This window comes from Peromyscus maniculatus, chromosome 1, assembly GCF_049852395.1.
Source record: "Peromyscus maniculatus bairdii isolate BWxNUB_F1_BW_parent chromosome 1, HU_Pman_BW_mat_3.1, whole genome shotgun sequence".
In the NCBI taxonomy this organism is placed as follows: Eukaryota; Metazoa; Chordata; class Mammalia; order Rodentia; family Cricetidae; genus Peromyscus; species Peromyscus maniculatus.
In genome coordinates, this window is record NC_134852.1 from 139,502,421 (window position 1) to 139,526,055 (window position 23,635).

The 23,635-nt window shown below is 45.7% G+C and overlaps 1 long non-coding RNA gene across 2 annotated transcripts; it reads left to right on the forward strand.

Moving 5' to 3' along the window:
• The first annotated feature begins 3,539 nt into the window (after positions 1-3,539).
• LOC143269051 (uncharacterized) lies at positions 3,540-6,300 on the forward strand. Of its 2 annotated transcripts, none has more exons than XR_013045366.1 (2): positions 3,540-4,788; positions 5,079-6,300. It is a non-coding gene; the product is annotated as an uncharacterized LOC143269051 (long non-coding RNA). The 2 variants fall into 2 exon arrangements; XR_013045367.1 differs by having other exon boundaries at positions 3,540-4,733.
• Positions 6,301-23,635: the final 17,335 nt, after the last annotated feature.

Genomic DNA, 23,635 nt, shown 5'->3' on the forward strand with positions numbered 1-23,635 from the left:
CCATCAGAGCTTTACTTCCTGGTGGGCCGATTCCCTGAATCCACTTGGCACCTGCTGCCCCTCTGATATGGCCACTGGCAGATGGAGGTGGTCTCAAGTGAGGCTTTTGGCTCATACCCAGTGAGGAATGGAAAAATTCAGCCCTATAAGCATAGCACTGGATTCTGCCAACGTTCCAGGCGATCTTCAAAGCTGCTTCCCTCCACCCCCCACCCAAACCCCTCCCCGCCCCCAGAGGCTTCCTTGGCCAGGCAGCAGATGCCTAGATTTTGGCTTTGGAATTTTTTGATGTTAGAGAGGACTGTGAAGGGACACATCTGTGCTGTTTCTGAGTTGCTATTGGCAGCAATTGAGAGATGACATAGCCTGGAATGTTCCCTTCTCTATCATCTCCTGTCACCTCTTCTGCCAGGCCTAGCCATTCCCCGCCAGCTCACCTGAAGCACCCCCTCTTGCTGTTTACTCTCAAGCTGTCCCGTCGTCTTCCGTTCTTCTTAGCACTCATCGCAGGTTGACCTCATCCTACATCTCCCCCTCCAATACCAGAGACTGAATGCAGGGCTTTGCACACGCTAGGTAAAGGCTCCAGGTGGGGGGGGGGGGCAAGCCCTCTTCTCACCTTTTGTTTTGAGATAGGATCTCACTAAGTTGTCCAGCCTGCTTTGAACCCACTCTGTGGCTTAGCAGGCCCTGGAAGTGTGATCCTTCTGCCTCGGCCTCCCAAGTAGCTGAAACTGTAAGCCTGTACCACCAGGCCCAGCTGGCATGGTAGACTTAAGACGTAGTACTGTGCTCGTGTATGGACACTCTGTGAAATCCAGTTCCTCTTACTTTCTACTTAGATGGCTAAGTTAATAATCATTCTGTGTCTCAGTTTTTGAGCCTGTTAAGTGGGCATGATTACACTCTCCCAGAGGGTCACATGAACACAATCCATACAGTGTTTGCAGTAGCACTCGGTGCAGAGCAAGCTGTAATAATTGAAGTCACTGCTTATCATTTGTGATCGTGTTCTGTCCTGGGGCTCAGCAAACTTCCGTCCTGGCAAAGACAGTCACTACCCAGCTTTTCTAAGTGAAGGTTTCCTGAAACACCACCACGTTTATCTACCTATAGTTGGTGGCGCTTTTGTGCTATTGTGTCAGAGCTGAATAATTCTGATCACAAGGCTCGCAAAGCCTAAGTGATTGATTCTTTGCCCTTCCGCAGAGGCAGCATGCTGTGGGTTCTATGTACCATGAGGGCTGGGACCACATCTGTTTTTCTTCATCCTGACTCCTCCACACTTGGCACAGTACCGGGCACGTGGTAGGTGCACATCGCAGCATATGGAGATGATGAAAGTTGGATTGGGTAGTGTGCTACCATTGCCTGCCCAGGAGGCCACTCTTGCTCCCCCTGCCTGGCATCAGCTCTTCTGGGTCAGAGCCAGCAACTCCCCTCATTGTCATGCAGGCCAGCCCTTCTCCAGCCTCATTAATGTTCCTGCAAGGCCGTCTTTACTTGGACTTTAACATCAAGTGCCATTTTTACTTTGCAAATTAATGCCGCTTTGTGGCTATGTTAATAAGCTCAGTGTCCTTCGACCGTTCATCTCCCAGATTGGTACCTACCTTGGACTGACTGAGATGGCCTGGATGTCACAATATCAAACCACCAAGTCATAAATCAGCTGGTGCCTCAGAACACGTGGTGCTCTGCTGGATCTCAGATTGTCAGTTTCAAAATACACCCTCTCCTTAGAAGAATGAAGATACAGCATTAACCTTTGGCCTGCATTGCGGGAACATTCTAAAGTGTCTAAATTTGCATCTGCTACATGGATACCTTTCTTGTGGTTTTTCTTTTTCTTTTTTTTTTTTTCATGGCTGGTCCATTGCCATCCCTCATGATATTTCATATTTCTAGCCTAATAGTCTTTAATTAGTTAGAGAGTTTAAAATTGTCAACTGTATTACACTTGCAGGGAAATCAAGTTCTCTCTCAGTGAGGTGAACCAGCAGAATTGATTGCCAATTGAGCTGTTTGCCACCAGGATGGGCTGCATCAGCAATCACCAGTGGGTGTGAGGGGGTGGTAGTGAAAGACCCCCGCTCCATTATGAGGACATGGGGCTTTGGGCCAATAAAATGCGCCCCCCCCCCTATAACTTAGCCTAAGAAACGCCATTCTAAAGGAATCAGAAAAACAGGAGTTCACAGCCATACCCAGCCACCCGGCCTTGACAGAGATAGCTATGGCCAGCCTTGAGAGAGATAACTGTGGTCGGCAGCCTTGAGAGAAAGACAGTTAAGTCAAATCAGGATATTTTATGGCTGGCCCCCTGGCCTTGAGGAATAAGCAGCTGGCCTGGACAAGGCCAAATCAGCCACACACATATGACCCCAAGTTCACCCTGGCCTTCTTTGAAACAACCAATAGGGACCCTGTAACTATGCTTCTCGCTTCTGTAACCGCGCCTCTGCCCCTGGGATCCCATAAAAAGTCCCCCTTGCCCTAGGAAAGCGCGCAAGTCCTCCAAGAGACTTCGCCCCAGGTACCTGGTCTAAATAAACCCTCTTGCTTTTGCATCTGATCTGTGGTTTCGGTGTGTTCCTTGGGTTTGGGGTCTCTCCCGGAGGAAGATCTCAGCCAGGGGTCTTTCATTTGGTGGCCCGTACGGGGATTGAGACCCCTCCCTGGAACCACCGACTCACCATCAGGAGGTAAGCCGGCCGGCCTTGATTTATGTCATCCCTGTCCTGTCTGAGTGTTGTCTGTTTGTCTGAATGTTAAATGTTGTTTGTTTGTCTCCGCGCCTGCGTCTGATGATCTGTCTGTGTCAGTGGATCTGAAAGAGGGGGCCGACGGGCCTGGACTTCGCCACTGAACCCTGGAAGACGTTCCAGGGAAATCTGGGAACCTGGAAGACGTTCCACGGTTCATCTGAAGTGCCCTCTGAGGCACGATCTGAAGACCCCTCTGGGGGCACGGTTTTTCTGGTTTTGCTTTCGGTTTGGAACCGAAGCCGCGCAGCGAGTGTTAGTCTTATTTATATTGGTCTGTCGTTTTTTTGTTTTCTGTTTAACCGTTCTCCTCCTAAAAACAGCCATAGGACAGACTGTCACCACCCCCTTGAGCCTCATGCTTAAACACTGGTCAGACGTAAAGACACGAGCCAACAACAAAGGAGTCGTAAAAAAAAAAAATAAATAAATCACTCTTTGCGAGGCCGATTAGGTTAAAATAGATGTAAGATGACCTCGTCAGGGAACCTTTAACCTCAGTCTTATTTCACAGGTGGAGAGAAAAGTTTTTGCTTCCAGTCCCCATGGCCACCCGGACCAGGTCCCATACATTGCCATGTGGAGACTCCTGACAACAGAACCTCCCCCATGGGTTAAGCCGTTTCTCTTCCCCTCAGCCCCCCCCCCCGACAGCGCCGGAGGGACCGGCGGCTCCTGCAGCGGCCCCCAAACAGCGGAGGATGATTTTCCTGCTTCCTCCCCAATTGCCGGTCGCCTAGGAGGAAGGCGGGACAAACCAGCAAAGGTAGGGAACACCTAGGTCTCTATCGCCAGTTGCTCTTAGCTGGTCTCCAAGGGGCTCTAGACCCCCTACCGATTGGGCTCAGGTTACCAGAAAGAGACGCCGGCAGCGCGTTTTTAAAAAGACTTAGAGAGACACAGAGGGAGAGGAAAAACAAACAAAAAAAGTCCTGGCCACTGTAATGTCTCAGGGACAGGTCAGAGAGGGAGTTAGGAAGTTAGGATGGGAGATCAAAAAAAAAACACTGCTTGACAAAGACAAAGTACTTAATGTAAACAAAAAGGACATTGGGCTCGTGACTGATCAAAAAAAAGCCTCAAGGGTCTCGGAGACCTAAGTCAAGGGTCCTCAATCTGGAAGATTGAGAAGGTCACGGCCAGGAGCGCCCCCCCCCCCAGCCCAGGCTAACTCTCAAGATGGGGGGGCAGCCAATGACCTTCCTAGTGGACACCGGGGCTCAACATTCAGTCCTGACCCATACCGGAAGCTCTCTCAGTGACCGCACAGCTTTGGTCCAGGGGGCCACAGGTAACAGGAGGTATCAAAGGACCACCAAAAAAAAAAAGGTTCAGCTGGCATCTGGACAGGACCCAAAGGGACCCCCCCTACAAGTCCTAGCCCTTTAAACTGTTCGTGGACGAGAACTCAGGCTTTGCAAAAGGAATGTTGGTACAGAGATTGGGGCCATAAAAGCCCGATAGCTACAGGATGGCCCCCTGTCTGCGTGGGGAAGCCGCCATTGCTGTTTTGCTCAAGGATGCAGGGAAACTGACTTTGGGACAGCCATTAACTGTGTTATCCTCCCATGCGGTGAAAGCTCTGGTCCAGCAGCCCCCAGATCGAGTGGTGTGCAGACCAGTTGTCTCCCTCAACCCCGCAACCCTGCTGCCTGGTACACGGATGGGAGCAGCTTCCTCCAAGAAGAAGAACGGAGGGCCGGAGCAGCCGTCACCACCGAATCGGAGATAGTTTGGACCTCACCACTGCCACCTGGAACATCGGCCCAAAAGGCAGAGCTGATCGCGCTGACCCAGGCCCTCCGGATGGCGGAAGCCCGGAGGACCAGGAACTAACAAAAGAAAATGGGGGCGAAATGGAGCCCCGAGCGACAAGCTTACATCATAGATGGACAGAGGCCTTGCCTACCAAGAAAAAGACCGCTAACGTGGTAACCAAAAAAAACTCCTAGATGACATCTTTCCCAGGTATGGAATACCCCAGATATTGGGGTCAGACAATGGGCCTGCCTTCGTCTCCCAGGTAAGTCAGGAGGTGGCCAGGCTACTGGGGATTGATTGGAAACTTCATTGTGCATACAGCCCCCAGAGCTTAGGACAGGTAGAACGTACAAATAAAACCATTAAGGAGACTTTAACCAAATTAACGCTTGCAACTGGCACTAGAGATTGGGTGCTCCTACTCCCCCTAGCCCTTTACCGAGCCCGGAACACTCCTGGGCCTCATGGCCTAACCCCGTTCGAGATCATGTATGGGGCTCCCCCACCAATTGTAAATTTCCTTTACTCTGATATTTCCTCTTTTGCCACTAGCCCTCCAACTGATACAAAAGACGGTGTGAAAACCCCTGCCTGCCGGGAGCAACTGAACCGCCCGGTGGTGCCTCACCCATTCAAGATTGGGGACTCTGTCTGGGTCCGACGCCATCAATCTAGGAACCTAGAGCCGAGGTTGACAGGACAGCGGCTTGGGTCCACACGTCACATGTAAAGGCTGCCAAAGAACCCGACGAAGCTGAGGGCACCGAGACATCTAGTTCAACGCTCTCCAAACCCACTAAAGATAAGACTCACCCGGGGGTCCCCTTGATCCCCCTAATAGTCCTCCTGACATAAGGAGGGACATCACCAGAGAGCCTGTTTCCCTGATGCTGGCCCTGTTACTGGAAAAAATTACCATGGGCGGAATAGCTGCTGGGGTAGATACAAGACTGCAGCCCTTATAGAGACCGGCCAATTCAGACAGCTCCAAGTAGCCATGCTCAACAGAAATGATTTAAAAAATAGTTCCAAAGGTCACCATGGTTTACGACCCTTGTCTCCACCATTATGGGCTCCCTAATCATCCTTCTGCTCATTTTATTGTTTGGGTCATACATCCTCAACAGATTGGTGCAATTCATCAAGGATAAGGTTTCTGTTGCCCAGGCTTTGATCCTAACCCAGCAATATCAGAGGCTCAGACAGTCAGAGATAGAGTTAACCCCTTATTCTCCATCCTAAAATGAAAGATTTCATTTGGTACAAAAGAAAATGGGGGAATGAAAGACCCCCGCTCCATTATGAGGACATGGGGCTTTGGGCCAATAAAATGCGCCCCCCCCTATAACTTAGCCTAAGAAACGCCATTCTAAAGGAATCAGAAAAACAGGAGTTCACAGCCATACCCAGCCACCCGGCCTTGACAGAGATAGCTATGGCCAGCCTTGAGAGAGATAACTGTGGTCGGCGGCCTTGAGAGAAAGACAGTTAAGTCAAATCAGGATATTTTATGGCTGGCCCCCTGGCCTTGAGGAATAAGCAGCTGGCCTGGACAAGGCCAAATCAGCCACACACATATGACCCCAAGTTCACCCTGGCCTTCTTTGAAACAACCAATAGGGACCCTGTAACTATGCTTCTCGCTTCTGTAACCGCGCCTCTGCCCCTGGGATCCCATAAAAAGTCCCCCTTGCCCTAGGAAAGCGCGCAAGTCCTCCAAGAGACTTCGCCCCAGGTACCTGGTCTAAATAAACCCTCTTGCTTTTGCATCTGATCTGTGGTTTCGGTGTGTTCCTTGGGTTTGGGGTCTCTCCCGGAGGAAGATCTCAGCCAGGGGTCTTTCAGTAGCCAGCAGAGCCTGCTTCCCAAGTGTGTCCCCCCACCTGGTTCTGACTTGAAGCTTATTGCTGGCCAGTCATCTACTCACTGTACTGTGTGCTCCAGAGGGCATGCTTTTTATCTCTCACCAAGATTTCTTCAGGATCTATACTCACTTCCTGGCTTGGGCAGAATTGAGGGTTTGGGTTCTGTTGGCTATAGCCCACGGCTGGGTGATGGGGAACGGGGAGAGATGGAGGCTGCGTTACTGTCATTTGGCTTGAGTTGGCTTGAATCAGCCTAGTTGTGAAATCATGGTGGGCTGGTGTTTTGGGGAGGTGAGAACTCAGATGTCTGTGTTTGTGCCCGCCCACTCAGGAAGACCAAACATCTGCTTCAGCCCCAGGATGCACTTTGCATTTCTCGCTCCCTCTCAGCAAACGGTGGGGGGCGGGGGGAGGGGGAACATTGAAATTTATACTTGTAATTCTTTAGGTCACCAGGCAAGAGGCCTCAGCACCTTGCCGAGGTGGGCTGAACTGTGACCCAGATGGAATTTCCCTGAGTTAATGGTGTTAGGTGTGAAGATGACAGTATTCTAGTCTCAGTCTAGGAAGCTTGGTTCGTTTAACCCAGAGCTCATGAAATACAGGTATTGTGCATGTGAATTGTATATGTGAGAGCTGTCCTTCAGCGCAGATGCCCCCCCCCCCAAGATCTTTAGAACCTCAGCTGACCTTTTACAGGAAGGTCCAACTCGTGGTTACTTTGTAACAGTGTTGTGTGAACTAAGGAATTCATACAGGGAGGGCTTAGCACTGCCTTTGGCCCACATTAACTGTTCAACCATCATCATCACTTACTGCTGCTTGTATTGTTACTATGACAGCAATCCCATAATTTTATATCCCCTCCCTCGTTTGAATGTTCCCTCATGCCTGCTCTTTTCAGAAGCAAAAATGGAGGGGGTGTGGATCTGGGAGAAAGGGGAAGTGGGCAGGGGACCTGGGGGAGTGGAGGGAGGGAAACTGTGCTGGGGAGTATGTGAGAATAATCTATTTCAACTCCAAAATTAAAAAGGGTTGATGGCGGCTATTTTGTTCTAGGAAATGACTGTTTTCAGCCCACCTTTCATCAATGTTAGCAAAATCTTGATAAATTATTTTATTTTAAATCATTGCAGAGGCCAGGGAGGGGGCTCAGTGGGTAAAGGCGCTTGTTGCCAAGTCTGATGGCCCCGAACCCACATGGTAGGAAAAGAGACCCGCCTCTCAGATGTTGTCTTCTGGCCTCCACACATGCACCCACCTCTCACACATAACGAACAGATGTTAACATTTTTAAACATTACTGGGACTCTAATATATCCAATAAATGGATTTTTAGAGGTAAAATTGCTTTGAAGGTTAAGAAATAATAAAAAGACTTTGCATGTTTATGTGCAGATAATAATGAAAAATTGCTCATTTTTTATTGTTGAAATCCAAAACACAGCATAATTTTTGCAACACAGATGTTCTGTACGAGCCTGCCAGGTCTGATGTATGGATGACATAGTTTTATACAGATAACAACTTGTTGACCTTTCATCTGGACAGTGATGATCTGGTTTCCTGCTCAGACTTCAGTTCCATGGCTGGTTCACACGAACAGAGAATTAGGGGGAAACAGAGGTTTTGTTTTGCCAGAGGGAAGGGAGCAATTACTTTAAAAAAAAAAAAACTTATTTATTTTTATTTTATGTGCTTTGGCATTTTGCCTGCATGTCTGTGTGAGAGCACCAGATACCCTGGAGCTGGAGTTACAGACAGTTGTGAGCTGCTATGTGGATGCTTGGAATTGAACCCAGGTCCTCTGGAAGAGCAGTCAGTGCTATTAACTGTTGAGCCATCTCTCCAGCCCAAATGATTACTTAAGTAGACTTCAAAGTTCATGTCTCTACAATACAATTAATGACAAAGTTTATTTTTTACTAATGCTGATCTGTCCTGTGCTGTGGGATGGTCTGTATGTCAAATTACTCTGATTGGTCAATAAATAAAACACTGATTGGCCAGTGGCTAGGCAGGAAGTATAGGCGGGACTAACAGAGAGGAGAAAAGAAAGAACAGGAAGGTGGAAGGAGTCACTGCCAGCCACCGCCATGATAAGCAGCTTGTGAAGATGCCGGTAAGCCACGAGCCACGTGGCAAGGTATAGATTTATGGAAATGGATTAATTTAAGCTATAAGAACAGTTAGCAAGAAGCCTGCCATGGCCATACAGTTTGTAAGCAATATAAGTCTCTGTGTTTATTTGGTTGGGTCTGAGCGGCTGTGGGACTGGTGGGTGACAAAGATTTGTTCTGACTGTGGGCAAGGCAGGAAAACTCTAGCTACAGTCCTGAGATTTTATATTATTTTCCCCTAATTTTTTACATAAGTATTACTAGTGCCACCATCAGCCATTAGCAAATACCTTTAATTAGGTATAATCATTGCTTGAACAACTACTATGCACATAGATCTTAAAATGTTTCTTCTTATTACTATTATTATTATTATCATCATCATTTTGTGTGTGTGTGTGTGTGTGTGTGTGTGTGTGTGTGTGTGTGTGTGTGTGCGCGCGCGCACGCACACATGCATATGTGTCATGATCCCAGGAGGTCAGAGGACATCTCTCAGGAGTGATTCTCTCCCACCACCTTGTGAGTCTGGGGACCTGGGGATGGAACTCAGGTCGTCAGGCCTGCATGCAGGCACCCCTACCCACTGAACCATCTTTCTGACTCCTAAGCCTATGCGGTCAGTTGTGTCTGAGAGGCAGATGAATCCAGACCTTGTGAGACCGCTGTGAGAAAAGGAGATGGCACAGAACACCTGCAATGAAGAGCTGCAGCATGCATTCCTTGTCCTTCAGGCCTTCTCTTCCTCCCTTGGCCCCACTATTCCATGCTCCCCCAGCTCTGCACAGGCCTGCACTATTATCATTGGATTTTAAGGATTCCATGGCATGGCTCTGAGCATAGTGCTGTCTTGAACAGACATTCTGGATTCCAGTCTCAGTCTTCTGTAAGAGGTGCTGTGGGACCTCAGACACATGTCAGCACTTCTCTGTTCTTGTTTCTACATGCTCACAGCTCCTAATGCTGTGGTGAGAAAGGAATGACTGTGTGTGGCTGTTGCACACACGTACTATTTTGCCTTGTACTTAGGTTTGCATTCATCAAGAAGCATCAAGACTATAGAAGAACCTAGTTTCCAACTGCTGAAAAGGACGGAGACCTCCTTCACCTGTGTTCCACATGAAAAGGGGGAAAGGCTCGATTTGGTCCAGGGTCAGCTAGGTTTGCTGAGTCCTGGCCACTGAGTCACTCAGATGCTGCTCTTGTATCTTACTGCAGTCCATGAGTGCAGCTGTGTGCGCACATCTGTTCATGTATGTGTGTACAGCTGATGTGTGTATGTATACATGCATATGAGTACAGTTGTGTATATGTATGTATGTACAGAAGCACATGTGTACAGCTGGGTGTATGTATGCATACACATGTACATGTGGATAATTGAGTGTGTATGCACACATGTACATTAATACATTTGTGTGTAAGTGTGCATATACATGTATGTGTGTATGCATGTACTTGTATATACCTATATATCATATACCCATGTATATATATGTATATAGCTGAATGTGTATATGTGCATGTATACATATATACATATATACCAGTGTATGTGCATATGCACATGTGTACAGCTGTGAATGTATGCATGTACATGTACGGACCTGTGTATATATGCATTAATAGACACACTTTCTTACTGGAATTCAGTAGCAGAGCTAGCATAGAAGAAATCAGTTTTCCTTGGATATTTTTCTACACTCTGACTTGTAACATAGTTTTTGCTTGGGAAATTTTGGCAGAAGTTACCTGTTAGAATGTCTAAGGCTAAAGTAAATTTTAGAGCATATCTTCCAGTACTCTCAAATTCTTTCATGTTTTTAGGGCTAAATTTCTGAACTTGTTTTAGCTTTTGCAATTTTTTTCTAAAGCCATGTTGTCTAGTATAGCTGTTACTTGCCAGGGGAGTTATTTAAACTGAATGAAAATAAAATGAAATAGAAACCCATTCCTCATTGTGTTGTGGTTTCATGTGGCCAGTGCCCAGCACCGACAGAACATTGCCATTCACACAGAAAGTTCTACTAGCCAGATGAGAAAATTATTTCAATTATTTTCCTTTTTGGGGTATAAAGTTATATAAGATCTTTGTGGCAATATTTTATTTGTGCTCTAATAAATAAAGCTTGCCTGGAGACCAGAGGAAAAACCCAGCCACTCTATTAAACATAGAGGTCAGGCAGTGGTAGGTAGCACATGCCTTTAATCCTAGCATTCAGGAGGCAGAGATTCATCTGGATCTCTGAGTTCAAGGCCAGGGAACAGAGCCAGGTGTGGTGGCATACGCCTTTAATCCCAGCGCTAGTTAACCATAGAGGTCTGGAGGTCTGTACAGACAGACAGGAAATGATAGAGCTGGTTGGAAAGAGGAAGTGATGTAGCTGGGCAGAGAGAGGACGTGGAGATGGCAGGGCACAGAAAGGTATAGAGGCGTGAGTGTACAGGAAGTAGCTCTCTCTTGGCTGAGGATTTCCTAGAGGTAAGACGTGGCTGGCCTGCTCTCTGATCTCAGTTGTCACCCCAATATCTGGCTCTGGGCTTTTTATTAATAAGACTGTTTAGCAATTTATGTTACAGATCTTTAATAGCAACCTAAGGGCATAGTGTTGCACATCTGTAATCCTAGCACCCAGGAGGCTGAGGCCAGCTGGGATTAAGTATATCTCCTTAAAAAGTAACTTAAGGCTTGAGGATACAGCCCATGGTAAAGTGCCGACTTAACATGCATGAAGCCTTGGGTTCAATCCTTAGCGCCACACAAACGTGGCACAGATTACAGGGGTGCATGCTCGAAATCTTAGCACCTGGGAGTTGGAAGCAAGAGGAGAAGTTCAAGGTCACTACTGGCTATGTAGGGAGTTCAATGCCAGCCTAGGATGCCGGAGGCACCCTATTTCCAAAAACCCTAAACTGTGCTGGCCTGGTGTCTTAGTTATTGTTCTGTTGCCATAACAAAACACCATGACCAAGGAAACTTACAGGAGAAGCATTTAATTGGGGGCTTGCTTACAGTTTTAAAGGGTGAGTCCATGAACATCATGGCAGGCAGGTAGCCATGGTGCAGTAGCTGAGAGCTCACATCTGATCTGTAGCCTTGGGCCTGCCATGGAATTTCAAGACCTTACAGCCCCCTCACAGCGACACACCTTCTCCAACCAGGCCACACCTGCTAATCCTGGGAACCAAATATTCACATACAGGAGCCTGAGGAGGCTATTCTCATTCAAACCACCATAGCTGGTGGGTAAAGGTACTGCTGGAAAGCCTGTGACCAGAGTTCAGGACCCATGAGGTGGTGGGGGAGAGCACTGCCTCCCTCTCATTGTCCTCTGACTTCTGTGTGAATGCTGTGGCACTCCCCAACAATACATAATATAAAAAATAATAAATAAATAAATAAATAAATAAATAAATAAATAAATAAATAAATGTGAACAAAAGCGAAAGGTCCCAGTGAATCCCTGTTTATAGTTACACCCCTTCTTCTCGCTGATGGGGTTCGTTATGTTCTCCCTCCTGACGCCAGTTAGCAGTTAGAAATGTTCCAAGTATTTTTCTTTAGTGCTCTTCTTGAAAAATGAATTTTGCTTTTTACTAAGTCCATTATTGAAAGCATTTAGTTAATATTTTTATTGCCTGATCCGGTTTTAGGTTTATCGTGTTGTCCTTTCTACGCAGTTTGTCCACTCCTTTATCCACGTCCTCCCATTCAGTCCCCGTTTCTAACACATGCTGCGTTTTAAACTAGGAGCTATCCTTCCCGCACTCTGGTCCATCTCACAGGCTTTAGTATGGTGTTTTCATTTTTACTCATTTTTTTACTTATCAGTAGTTTATGGCTTCAGTTTGATTTGCTTCTATAAACAAGAGTTAGTTGAAAGGAATGAAGGATTTCTTTTTATTATTTTTTTGGTCATTAATAACTATTGCATAGCTTCGTGGTTTGGAGAATCTGAGTGTTTTTTTAAAAAATTATTTAATAGCTTAGTAACTTGAGGTAGCATTTGTTTTTTCCAGAAGAGGTTCTGAGGGGCATGAACTTGAGGCAGTGTAGCTGGGTGGTTTGGGCTGAAGATTCAAGTGAGTTTTCCGTATGTTTTGTAAGATTCCTGGCCTAGGGGGACTTCATAGGGACTAGAGAGACGTAGGCACCACTGTCGTCCACTGGGGGACTTCAGATATGGCAGCTGTCATAGGTGCAGGGTGGGGACAAACAAACGAACAATATGGCAGCTGTGTCCTCCTGGAAAGAGAAAATGAGAGGGAGGGAGGGAGAAACACAGTTTTGTACGGCCTGGTTGCACACCATTGCATCCAGCTTGTCCCATTTACTAGAAGGGAGTCAGTGAGTCAGTCCCACACACACAGGGAGGAGCCTGCACAGGGCGTGGGATAGGACCTTCTGGGGGACATTTTTGGAAGTGCCTACAGTAGCCAGGTACAGTGTCCACTTTTGTATTTAAACTTATTTTGCTTATTGTTATTGTGTATGGGGACATGCCCATGGTACGGCGTGTTTGCGGAGGTCAGAGGGCAACTCTTGAAGTTGGTTTTCTGCCCCCAGTGTGGATTTGGGGCATTGAATTTGAGTGGACAGGCTTGCATGGCAAGTGCTTCTGACTGCTGAGCTAGGTGCCCGCCCGCCACACTGTCTGTTTGGGGTACTGGCTGATCTGGATTGCTAAGAGTGCTTTGTTCCTGTTTGCTGGAGGCGCTCCGTGGAAGTCGGTTTGTCACTTGTGTGGAGTCTTCATCATCCTCTCTTATTTCACTTGCCTTCTCGGTTGATTTTGACCAATAGTAAAGTCTATATTGATGACCCCTCTGTATGCATTGGTGATGGAAGTAAGCTGCAGACGATGGGTAGATGATCTGTAAAATGTCAGTGGTATTGAGTTCTCAGCTGAAGCTATTCAAGTCTCCTATATCCTTACTGATTTTCTGTCCACATTCCCCCCAATTACTGAGAAAGAAATGGCAAAATCTCTGGTCTTGATTGTGGATTTGTCTGTTTCTCCCGTCAGTTCTGCTTGTTGGTAGGTGCGGCACTCTTAGAACTAGCTTGATGGATGAGCCGCCTTCCACAGCGGGCATTTGTCTGCGGTATTCCTTGCTGACTGTGGCTGATTCTTATGCTTGTGTTTGCATGGTCTCTTTCCCTCTTTTTTTTTTTTTATTTGTGTACATTTCTAAATTTTAAATTCCATCTCTGACAGCATGGAGCTGGGTCTTGCTGCTGTTACATAACCTACCCCCAACTGTAATGTTGAAAGTCAGTTGATTTTAGAGGCAGGCGTACTGGTTATTGGTTAATCAGATCCTCTTTATCTGACAAATATGCTTTATGTGCTGCTTTTATATTTATTTTCTGTGTTGCTAACTTACTCATTTTTAGGTTTTCATGCACACATATCTAATATGCTGAGTACATTCCCCCCATACCCTTCTATATTCCCCCATCCCCATTAGTCTCCTTCATCCCTCTGGACAGTTTTCTTTCATGTCCTACATATATACATGACTTTTATGTGTATGTATAAAAATCTAGGAGTCACAGAAGAGATCAAACATGATCTTTATCTTTCTTGGGCTGACTTAATTCACTTCATATGATCACCTCTGGTTGCATCCACTGTCCTGCAAATGACAGAGCTTCATTCTTCTTCACGGTGGGAAGCTATTCTGCTGTGTACACCTTCTTTATCCATCCTCTGTTGTTGGGGCACCTAGCTTGGTTCCATAATTACATATTTCAATGCTAAGTAGTGACATGCTTATGACTTAGAAACTGCTTTTGGCTCCAGCTGCAAAAACCTCAAAGCCAAGGTTTCAATAGCTGGGTTCTCTTTACCCAAGAGACCTGGCGTGGCAGCTCCAGCCACCAGAAGCCTGGAAACTCCAGGTTCCCCACTCCACTGGCTTCAGCTTGTGACTCTCATTCTGGAGAGTGGGGAGGCTGCTGGCTTCATCCATGGCATCCGGTTATCATCCAGGAAGAAGGAACTGGAGGCTACTATGAGAATGCATACTAATCTCCCCTAGTGATCAGCATTTAAATGGCCACCCCACCACTTGGATGGTAGTACGAAAGTGGATTTTAATAGTGGATTTTAATTACTTGGCTGCTCTGAATAACACTAACATTTTTTTTTTTTCCGAGACAGGGTTTCTCTGTGTAGTTTTGCGCCTTTCCTGGAACTTACTCTGTAGCCCAGGCCTTGAACTCACAGAAATCCACCTGCTTCTGCCTCCTGAGTGCTGGGATTAAAGACATGTGCCACCACCACCTGGATAACACTAACATTTTATTATTAAGACTCAAAAGAAGACTAGACACCGAATAGGAAATTAACAGTCTTTCCCCCAGAGACATAAGAATTCTTCATGATTGCATTCGCAGGTAGATTATATCTTTAGCAATTAATGTACCATTCTCTGATGCTTTGCTGAATTACATTTTAGATGATACTAGTATGACCTTACCTGTTCTTTGGTTTGTATTTGCCAGATGAGTTCATGCTTATGTGGTTGTGTTTCAATTTCTTGCTTCATTGAAAAATTGTACGCTGTCTTATAAAAAGGAGGGAAGTTGGGTATTGTTGCAGAACTGGGGTTAGGCCATTCATAGGGAACACTGAGCCATCTACGTTGTGGCTTCTGATGTGCTCCGGGCCCTGCTCACTTCCTGTTGGCTCCCCTCAGCATCAGTGGCCTAGGAATGCAGTAGCTGCTCAACCCTCAGAGGATGTCATTGAGATTTTGTTTAAAGTGTGCTCTGTCCTTGCCTGGTCTTTCCTGTCTGCTTCTCCTGGGTTTGCTCTTCTACCCACTGATTTTCCTTAAAACTCTAGGGGTGTGGCAGGGGGTGGGGGTGGTCACCAGAGTTTTAAAACTTGGGAGTTCTGTGCATGGCTGAGGCTGCAATTGCTTTTAAATTTTCCTTTTTCGGCTTTCCCATCAGGCCTTTCCCTGAGTGGGTATTGTGTGGGAACTTTCCCAGGGAGAAAAAAAAAATAAATGTCTACTTAACCTAGATAGGACATCAAGGACATTATCAAGGAAACAGGTTGAGGGTGGAAGTTACAATGGGGATGGTTGGAGGCTTGTGTGGGGATTGGTTTTGGTTGACATTGTGCTGGAGTCTGGCTACAGGTAGGATTAGGTCCTGGGAGAAGGCTCTGTGTGGGGAATCAGTTATTACTAGAGTGAGGGTTTGGATGCTTCTAGGACAGACTTGTTTTCCTTAGGGTCCTGTTGGTAACTCTGTTGGTCCTAAATCACTTCCAAATCGACTCTTGGTCCTCACTGCTCGTCTTAGGCACTCTCTCCAGAAAGCAATTCCCTTCCTTCAGAGCTGTCTGGCTGTCTGCCCTGGGTTGTTGTTGATGAGCCTGTCAGAGGATCAGACTGTCCCCTTCTCCTGCCATTAGTCCCCTTCAGCCCTCTGGACAGTCTCACTTCTTCATGTCATATATACATAGGTGAATTTTATGTGTCTCTACAAAGCTTCACTTCTCAAATGTGCTTATGGGTGTCCCCTAGCCTAGAGCCCCTTGGGGCTGCCTTGTCAAAGGAGCCTTCTCCTGTTTCAGAAGCCAATATATTTGGCTCCCTGGGCGGATTTCTTTCCTCTCTGAGTGGATTTTAGTGAGCTGGTTTTGTTTGCTTTCTGTTTTCCAGTAATTCATATGCTTTTGTGTTCTTTGATGGAGCCTTTTCTCTGCCCCTTTTTCTCAGCCTTTATTGAGACATTCTTTTAAAAAATACGATTTCTATAATTTAAAGAAAAATTGGAAGTAAATTTTTGCATGCAAGTTTTACCTCAGCTAACCTAATGCTACTGAAATCCATCATTTCACAGACATTTTGTGATCTCTCAATTTTTTCTTACTATAGTGAAAGGAGAACTTTATGTTACATATTTCATGTTTTATGTAGGAAGGTTATTAAATTTGATGTAGCATGTAGCCAGCCATTTTGGAATTCTGAGACTGTTACAGCAGTCTTTCAGGGGCATCTTGGTTTTCTAAAGAATTAATCACAATTCCTATGTATATTTGAGAAGTCTGAAAACTTTGAGTTGGGATCCAGTGGGAGGAAGTTGGGTCCATGAAGAGGGATTGTGGGATGCCAGTGTCTTCCTTCTTTTTCCTTGCTTCCTGGCTGCCATGAGGTGAGCAGCTTGATCCACCACACTCTTCTGCCTTGACACCGGCCCAAAGACAATGGGGCTGAGCAACCACGGGCTGAAATCTCTGAAATCAGGAGCTCAATTATCTTTTCCTCCTGTGCTGAGTATCTCAGGAGTTTGTTAGAACAGTGGGAAGCCAACACACCTCCTCATGAAATCACCTGGCAATGCCTTCTTGGTCATCCAGTAAGCTGTAACTGTGCTCTTTCTAGAAGTTGGACCCCAGCCTTGGGTAAGATGGGGACCTCAGCCTTGGGTAAGGTGGGCATCTCAGCCTTGGGTAAGGTGGCATCTCAGCCTTGGGTAAGGTGGGAACCTCAGCCTTGGGTAAGGTGGGGATCTCAGCCTTGGGTAAGGTGGGGACCTCAGCCTTGGGTAAGTTAGGGACCTCAGCCTTGGGTAAGGTGGGCATCTCAGCCTTGGGTAAAGTGGGGATCTCAGCCTTGGGTAAGGTGGGCATTCAGCCTTGGGTAAAGTGGGGATCTCAGCCTTGGGTAAGGTGGGGACCTCAGCCTTGAGTAAGGTGGGAACCTCAGCCTTGGGTAAGGTGGCATCTCAGCCTTGGGTAAGTTGGGGATCTCAGCCTTGGGTAAGGTGGGGACCTCAGCCTTGAGAAAAGTGGGGATCTCAGCCTTGGGTAAGGCAGAGATCTCATCCTTTGGAGAAAGGGATCTCAGCCTTGGTTAACTCTTGGCTTTAGATGGGAGGGCTTCTCCTCAAGCCTGATATTGTTATAGTTCAAATTCTTTTCAGTTATGTGATGGCCTGTATAAACTCAATCCCTCTTTTAAACTAACCTTTCCTCTTTCTGTTCAGACCACCATGTAGATTCTCTGTTCAACGCAGTCAGGTCGCTTTAGAAATCCTCTCATTGGGTAATCAATCTCTCACCACTGCAAAGTAGGTTCTCAGGAGTCTGAAAACTCACAAAAGTGTGAACTGTGAGGGAAACAACCCCCCCCCCCCCGGCCCCACTCCAGCATCTTGCTATGTAGCTAGGCTGGCCTGGAATTCAAGATCCATTTGCCTCAATCTAGTGAGTGCTGTGCTGGGATTATAGATGGGCTGAGCTATGTTTTCAGTCTACTGACCTGGGATTATAGATATCTGCTGAGCTATGTTTTCAGTCTACTGACCTGGGATTATATATATGTGCTGAGCTATGTTTTCAATACACTTACCTGGGATTATAGATCTGTGCTGAGCTATGTTTTCAATCTACTTACCATATCTAAAATCTACAGTCATCATGTTTTATGCTCTTGAAATTGCATTGTTTCTTATTAACGACCCCAGTGCACTTGGGCCTTGGCATATTGTGTTTTATTATAACATATTCTCTCTGTCTCCTTACCTGATTGACTTCTCAAGCCGGGCTGCTCTTTCTTTATGGACTCTCTTACATTTTTCTTCCCTTTCCTCCTTCAGTGAGATGGCTGGTTACGGTGAGCTTACACTGGCTACCCCTCTTGTAACTCACCCTGCTAGCTCATCTGCATTCTATACAATATGAGGACATTAATCTTGCTGAGTCATGCTATTCTTTGTGTGGCCATCTCCATCGCCTTCCAGTTCCCTGAAGGAATCCATCCAGTTCAAGCTCTTCAGCATGACATAAGAGTCTCCATTTCACTGTTGCAACTTGACATTTTCAGTGTCTTCTCTACCCAAGTCCTCTGGTCCAGGTAAATGTTTTGCCTTCTGTTTTCCACACATGTTATGATTTCTTTCCCCAGGTGAGTTCCTCTTTCTCTCTAGCCTGGCCTGCCATTCTGCCACCTCCTCTCTTCTAGATCTGCTCATTCGGTCACCTCAGTTGTCACCCTCTATGTTCCTGCCATCCTGCAGGAGAAAGACCATCTGTCCAATGCGCTGCTTCCTGTGTGTGATGATGGTTAATACTGTCAACTTAGCCGGGCGGTGGTGGCACACGCCTTTAATCCCAGCACTTGGGAGGCAGAGCCAGGAGGATCTCTGTGAGTTCGAGGCCAGCCTGGGCTACCAAGTGAGTTCCAGGAAAGGCACAAAGCTACACAGAGAAACCCTGTGTCTCAAAAAAAACAAAAAAAAAAAAAATACTGTCAACTTGACAGGATCCTGAATCACCTAGGAGACAACCATCTGGGCGTGTCTGGGAGGGGCTTTTTAGGTTGAGTTGATTGAAGTGGGAAGGACCACCCTAAATGTGGGTGAAACCCTTCAGTAGGCTGGATTCTGAACTTCAGGAAAGGAGAATGAGATGGGCACTAGCATTCATGGCTCTCTGCTTCCTGACTGTGGCTACCGTATGACAAACCCTGTAAGTTCCTGCCAACATGTCTCCAACAAGACGCACTGCACCCTTGACCTGTGAGCCAAAATAAATCCCTTCATCCTTGAGCTGCATTGGTTGGGCATTTTGTCATAGTAACTAGAAAAGTAACCAAGACATCATGTTGCCTTCGTACATGCTACTGTTTTCTGGCACATTCCACTGTGCCTTCTGTGAAAGCTGCCAGGTCTCTGGCAGCAGAAACAGTATTGAAACAGTGTGTGTGTGTGTGTGTGTGTGTGTGTGTGTGTGTGTGTGTGTGTGTGTCTGTCTATCTATCAGTCTGTAACCATATCAGTTATATTAAATGAAAATTTTGTTTGAATCATTTTGACTGAAATAACACATTTACCCCATGGCTGTTTATTAGCAATTTGATAATTATATCAGCTATTTTTCAAACAGTAGCATTTCTTTAAATTTTTGAAAGAAATTAAAATAGAATAGTGTAAAGTTGGGAAAATTATAATTATGTATTTGTTTTGCTATCTCTTATATCATTTAGGTGAAAGGTTAGCTAACACACATAATCTTTTTTATTTATTTATTATTTTTTGACTAAAGGTCTTGCTATTTGGCCCAGACTGGCCTTGAATATAAGATCCATTTGCCCCTGTCTACCGAGTGCTGGGATTATAGGCATATGTTAAGATACTCTTCAATCCATTTACCATATCTAAAATCTGGGCTTTTAGAAGCATTTTCGTGTGGAGAATAAGAAATCTGAGTTCTGAGAGACAAAATTTGAGTCATTGGTCTAGGTACTGATTTAAAACAATTAAAGGAGTTGATAATTCCAGGAACATTTCAAGCTGTGGGATGACATGTAGGGAGCATTTGGGACTTGTGTTAGGCCCTCAATTTTCTAAAGAGTTGCTATGAAGAGAGCTTCAGGTTTGCATCCAGTAACCCATTTACGTCTTAATATTTTGTTACCCTTTATAAAGATGAAGATTATCATGGTAAATAGTTGTGAGAAATAAATCCCAAGAGCTGACATCTTGAGAAGCTTTGCTGTAGTATAGGAGAAGGCACTGAGGTCCTAGTAACCACAAATGAATCCCACTCAAACGGCATCCTGGCTGTTTTTCCAGAGTGGATAGGTTCTGGGGCAATCCCATCTCTCCGAGGTCCTTGAATCTACTCTTGGCTGATCTCCTACTAAAGCAGAGTTTTTATCCTAATTTTGATTAGTAAAATAACCCAGGATAAATTCCAATGACTGTTTACATGAAGCTTCCAGGTTTCCCTAAGAAGTTTTGATTTGGGTGATTATTTGGTAAACCCAAACCAAGCTCCTGATGTCTGTTACGAATGGCTTCCATCTTTAGTCCCAGCTGCTAGCCAGTGACATCACAGTGGTGCAGGACCCCGAGGGCAGTGCTTGTCATCTGGATGGGGTCAAGTCTTGGCACCATGGTGCAGTCTGGGCATCTGCTTCAGTGTTAAACTCTCGTTGTCTCCAGGGGAAGGGACCACAGTTGTTTTTTATTTATAACTTCAGTTTTATTAAGTAGATAAAAGAAGTCAAATCCACATTGTTGAAGACATGTAAATCACCACAAAAAACCACTAGGGATCCTGGGACTGTGTGTGTGAATGGCTCATGTGAGGCAGAGTTGTGGGTGCCTGGACTCTTTTTCTTTTTTTCTTTTTAAGTCCTTATCCTTGGACATTTCTGTCACTCACCTGGGTGTTCATGTCATCACTACATAACAACTTGCTAGTTAGTTCATTTCTATTTGCTCCTAAACTGGGCACTGAAGACAATGAACAGGATGAGGCTGAAGTCTTGGCTAACCTCTTGTTTCTGGGGCGCTCAATGCAGTGAACACTGAAATAGATGTGGACAGTAGCCACTGGGGTGGAGAATGGAGGCGAAGTGGAGGTGACATCCCTGGGGAGTCGATGAATCAGATGATAATTGAGTGGAAAGCTGAGGAGCATTACGGGGTGATCTGGGAAGACTTGGAAGGTTTGTTCATTTTGTAAAGTGGAAAATTGACTGGGAAAGGTAGACAGACTCCCCCAACATCACACAGTTGGTCCGTCTCATACTCCCAGGAAGCCCCTCTCTCTGCATTGTGAACTTAGGAATCCAAAAGATTAAGTTTCTTCTCAACTGCTCCATTACATACTCCAATAAGCATTTTCTTGTGGAAGAAAGGAAAGTGGAGACAAAAGTAACAAATTCTCCATCACTACAGATGTATCACTTAAAAAAACTCAGGTGATGATAGCGCATGCCTTTAATCCTCTGCAAGTTCCAGGCCAGCCTGGTCTATATAACAAATTCCAGAACAACCAGGGCTACATAGAGAGATCCTGTCTTAAAAAAACAAAAAGCAAAAAACAAAAACCACCAGGTTTAATGCCTTTAATCTCAGCACTTGGGAGACAGAGGCAGGTAGATCTCTGAGTTTGAGGCCAGTCTGGCTACAGGGCAAGTTCTAGGACAGCCAGGGTTACACAGAGAAACCCTGTCTTGAAAAAACAAGACCAAGCTGGATGGTGGTGCATGCCTTTAATTCCAGCACTTGGGAGACATAGGCAGGCCAATCTCTGTGAGTTCAAGGCCAGCTTGAACTACAGAGTGAATTCTAGGACAGCCTGGGCTGTTACACAGAGAAACCCTGTCTGGCTCCCACTCCCCTAAAAAAAAAAGCAGAAACCCATTGTCTCATGGTTTTAGTGTTCAAGTATTAAATCAGCATCTCTGGGCTTAAATCAAGGTATTTATTCACCCCTAAGACTCTAGGGAAGAGTCCTAGTTTCTAGTGGCTCCAGATACTTCGTGGCCACATTATTCTGTTTCTTCTGCCACCGTCTTTTCTTGTGTCTTTGTCGCTCTTATTAAATAATGACAGTCTGGGACCAATCGGATATCTAGGATAATTTCTTCATCTCAAAATCATTATATCTGTAGTTTAATAGGATCTGCCTGTACTGTTGGTTTTTTCCAAACAGTCTAACATTCCCAGGTTCCGGGGATTATCGTGGGAGCACGTATTGGTAGCCATTTGGCTGAATGTGCATGATTGGGAGTGAGCTGTGTAGTTCTACTCTACTAAGCTTAAACTGTCTGTTCGTTTCTGAGTCCTGTACTAACAGAGGGGGTGGATGGAACTTAGGAGCACACACAGCATGATAAAGAGCTGTTTTAGAAAAGGACAATGGGGAAAGGTCCCATGAGATCGAGAAAAGAGACCAGAAGCCAGCAGGATGGGGTCTGTGCCCAGAAATGCTGAGGCTCATGGGTGGTAGCTGTATGCAGGGCTGGAGGCTCATGGGTGGTAGCTGTACATGAGTCTGGAGGCTCATGGGAGGTAGATGTACATGAGTCTGGAGGCTCATGGGTGGTAGCTGTACATGAGTCTGGAGGCTCATGGGTGGTAGATGTACATGAGTCTGGAGGCTCATGGGTGATAGCTGTGCTGGGGTGGTGGCTCATGGGAGGTAGATGTACATGAGTCTGGAGGCTCATGGGAGGTAGCTGTACATGAGTCTGGAGGCTCATGGGTGGTAGCTGTACATGAGTCTGGAGGCTCATGGGTGGTAGCTGTGCTGGGGTGGTGGCTCATGGGTGGTAGATGTACATGAGTCTGGAGGCTCATGGGTGGTAGCTGTGCTGGGGTGGTGTCTGGGCTCTATTCCATGCCCTTTCTGTCACTGCTAAAATAACCTCCCGAGGTAGACTCCAGAGAAGGGGAGACTGGAGAAGAGGACCTTAGGGTAACTTTGAGACTCCAGTTATTAAACTTTGAAGGGATTTTCAGTTGATGGGAGCTTGACCTCCTCACCTCTGTCTCAGGCAAAGGAGACTAAATGCTAACAACTTAGAGACACCACGGGATTTACACTTGTTCTCTGGAAAATTATGGGCCATCAGCCACCGAGGAGAAAAACAGTTTTTACAAAATGTTTTTGTGACCATTTACATAAATGTAATGACTGAAGAAATGATTCTTTCACAAAGCTGTCTTAGGAAGCTTCTGGATTTAAAATTGCCTATTACCAAAAATGACTTTTTCCATAGCATCATGGCAGAGCATCTAAAAGATGACTTTCCTGAGAGCGGAAATAATTTAAATAATTTCATGCAAACACCATATGTAGAACAACATTTACTTTCCAAAGACACAAAAATAATAGTTTTCCTTCTCTATCTTTGGGTGTCATATCCCAGAATTCCACCAACTATGGAGAGAACATAATTCAGAAATAATTATATCTATACTATACATGAATAGGCTTTTTTTTCTTGTCCTTGTTCCCTGAACAACATAGTACAACTTATTTACATAGAATTTAATTGAATTGGATATTATGAGTGGTTGGAGTTAATAAGATAAAGCATTCCATGTAACTTGAACACTGAAGATTTGGGTATCTGTGGGGGTCCTGGGACCAACCACTCTCAGGTGCCAAGAGTGTCTGTATATACAAATAGGTTTGTAACTCTATTGTCCTTGTTCATCTCCTACTGCTGGGGTAAGCACCATGACCAAAAACAATTTGGGAAGGAAAAGGGTCGATTTGGCTTATATGTCCTGATCCCAGTGGCATCACTGAGGGAAGTCAGGGTAAGAACTCAAGCAGGAACCTCGAGGCAGGACTTG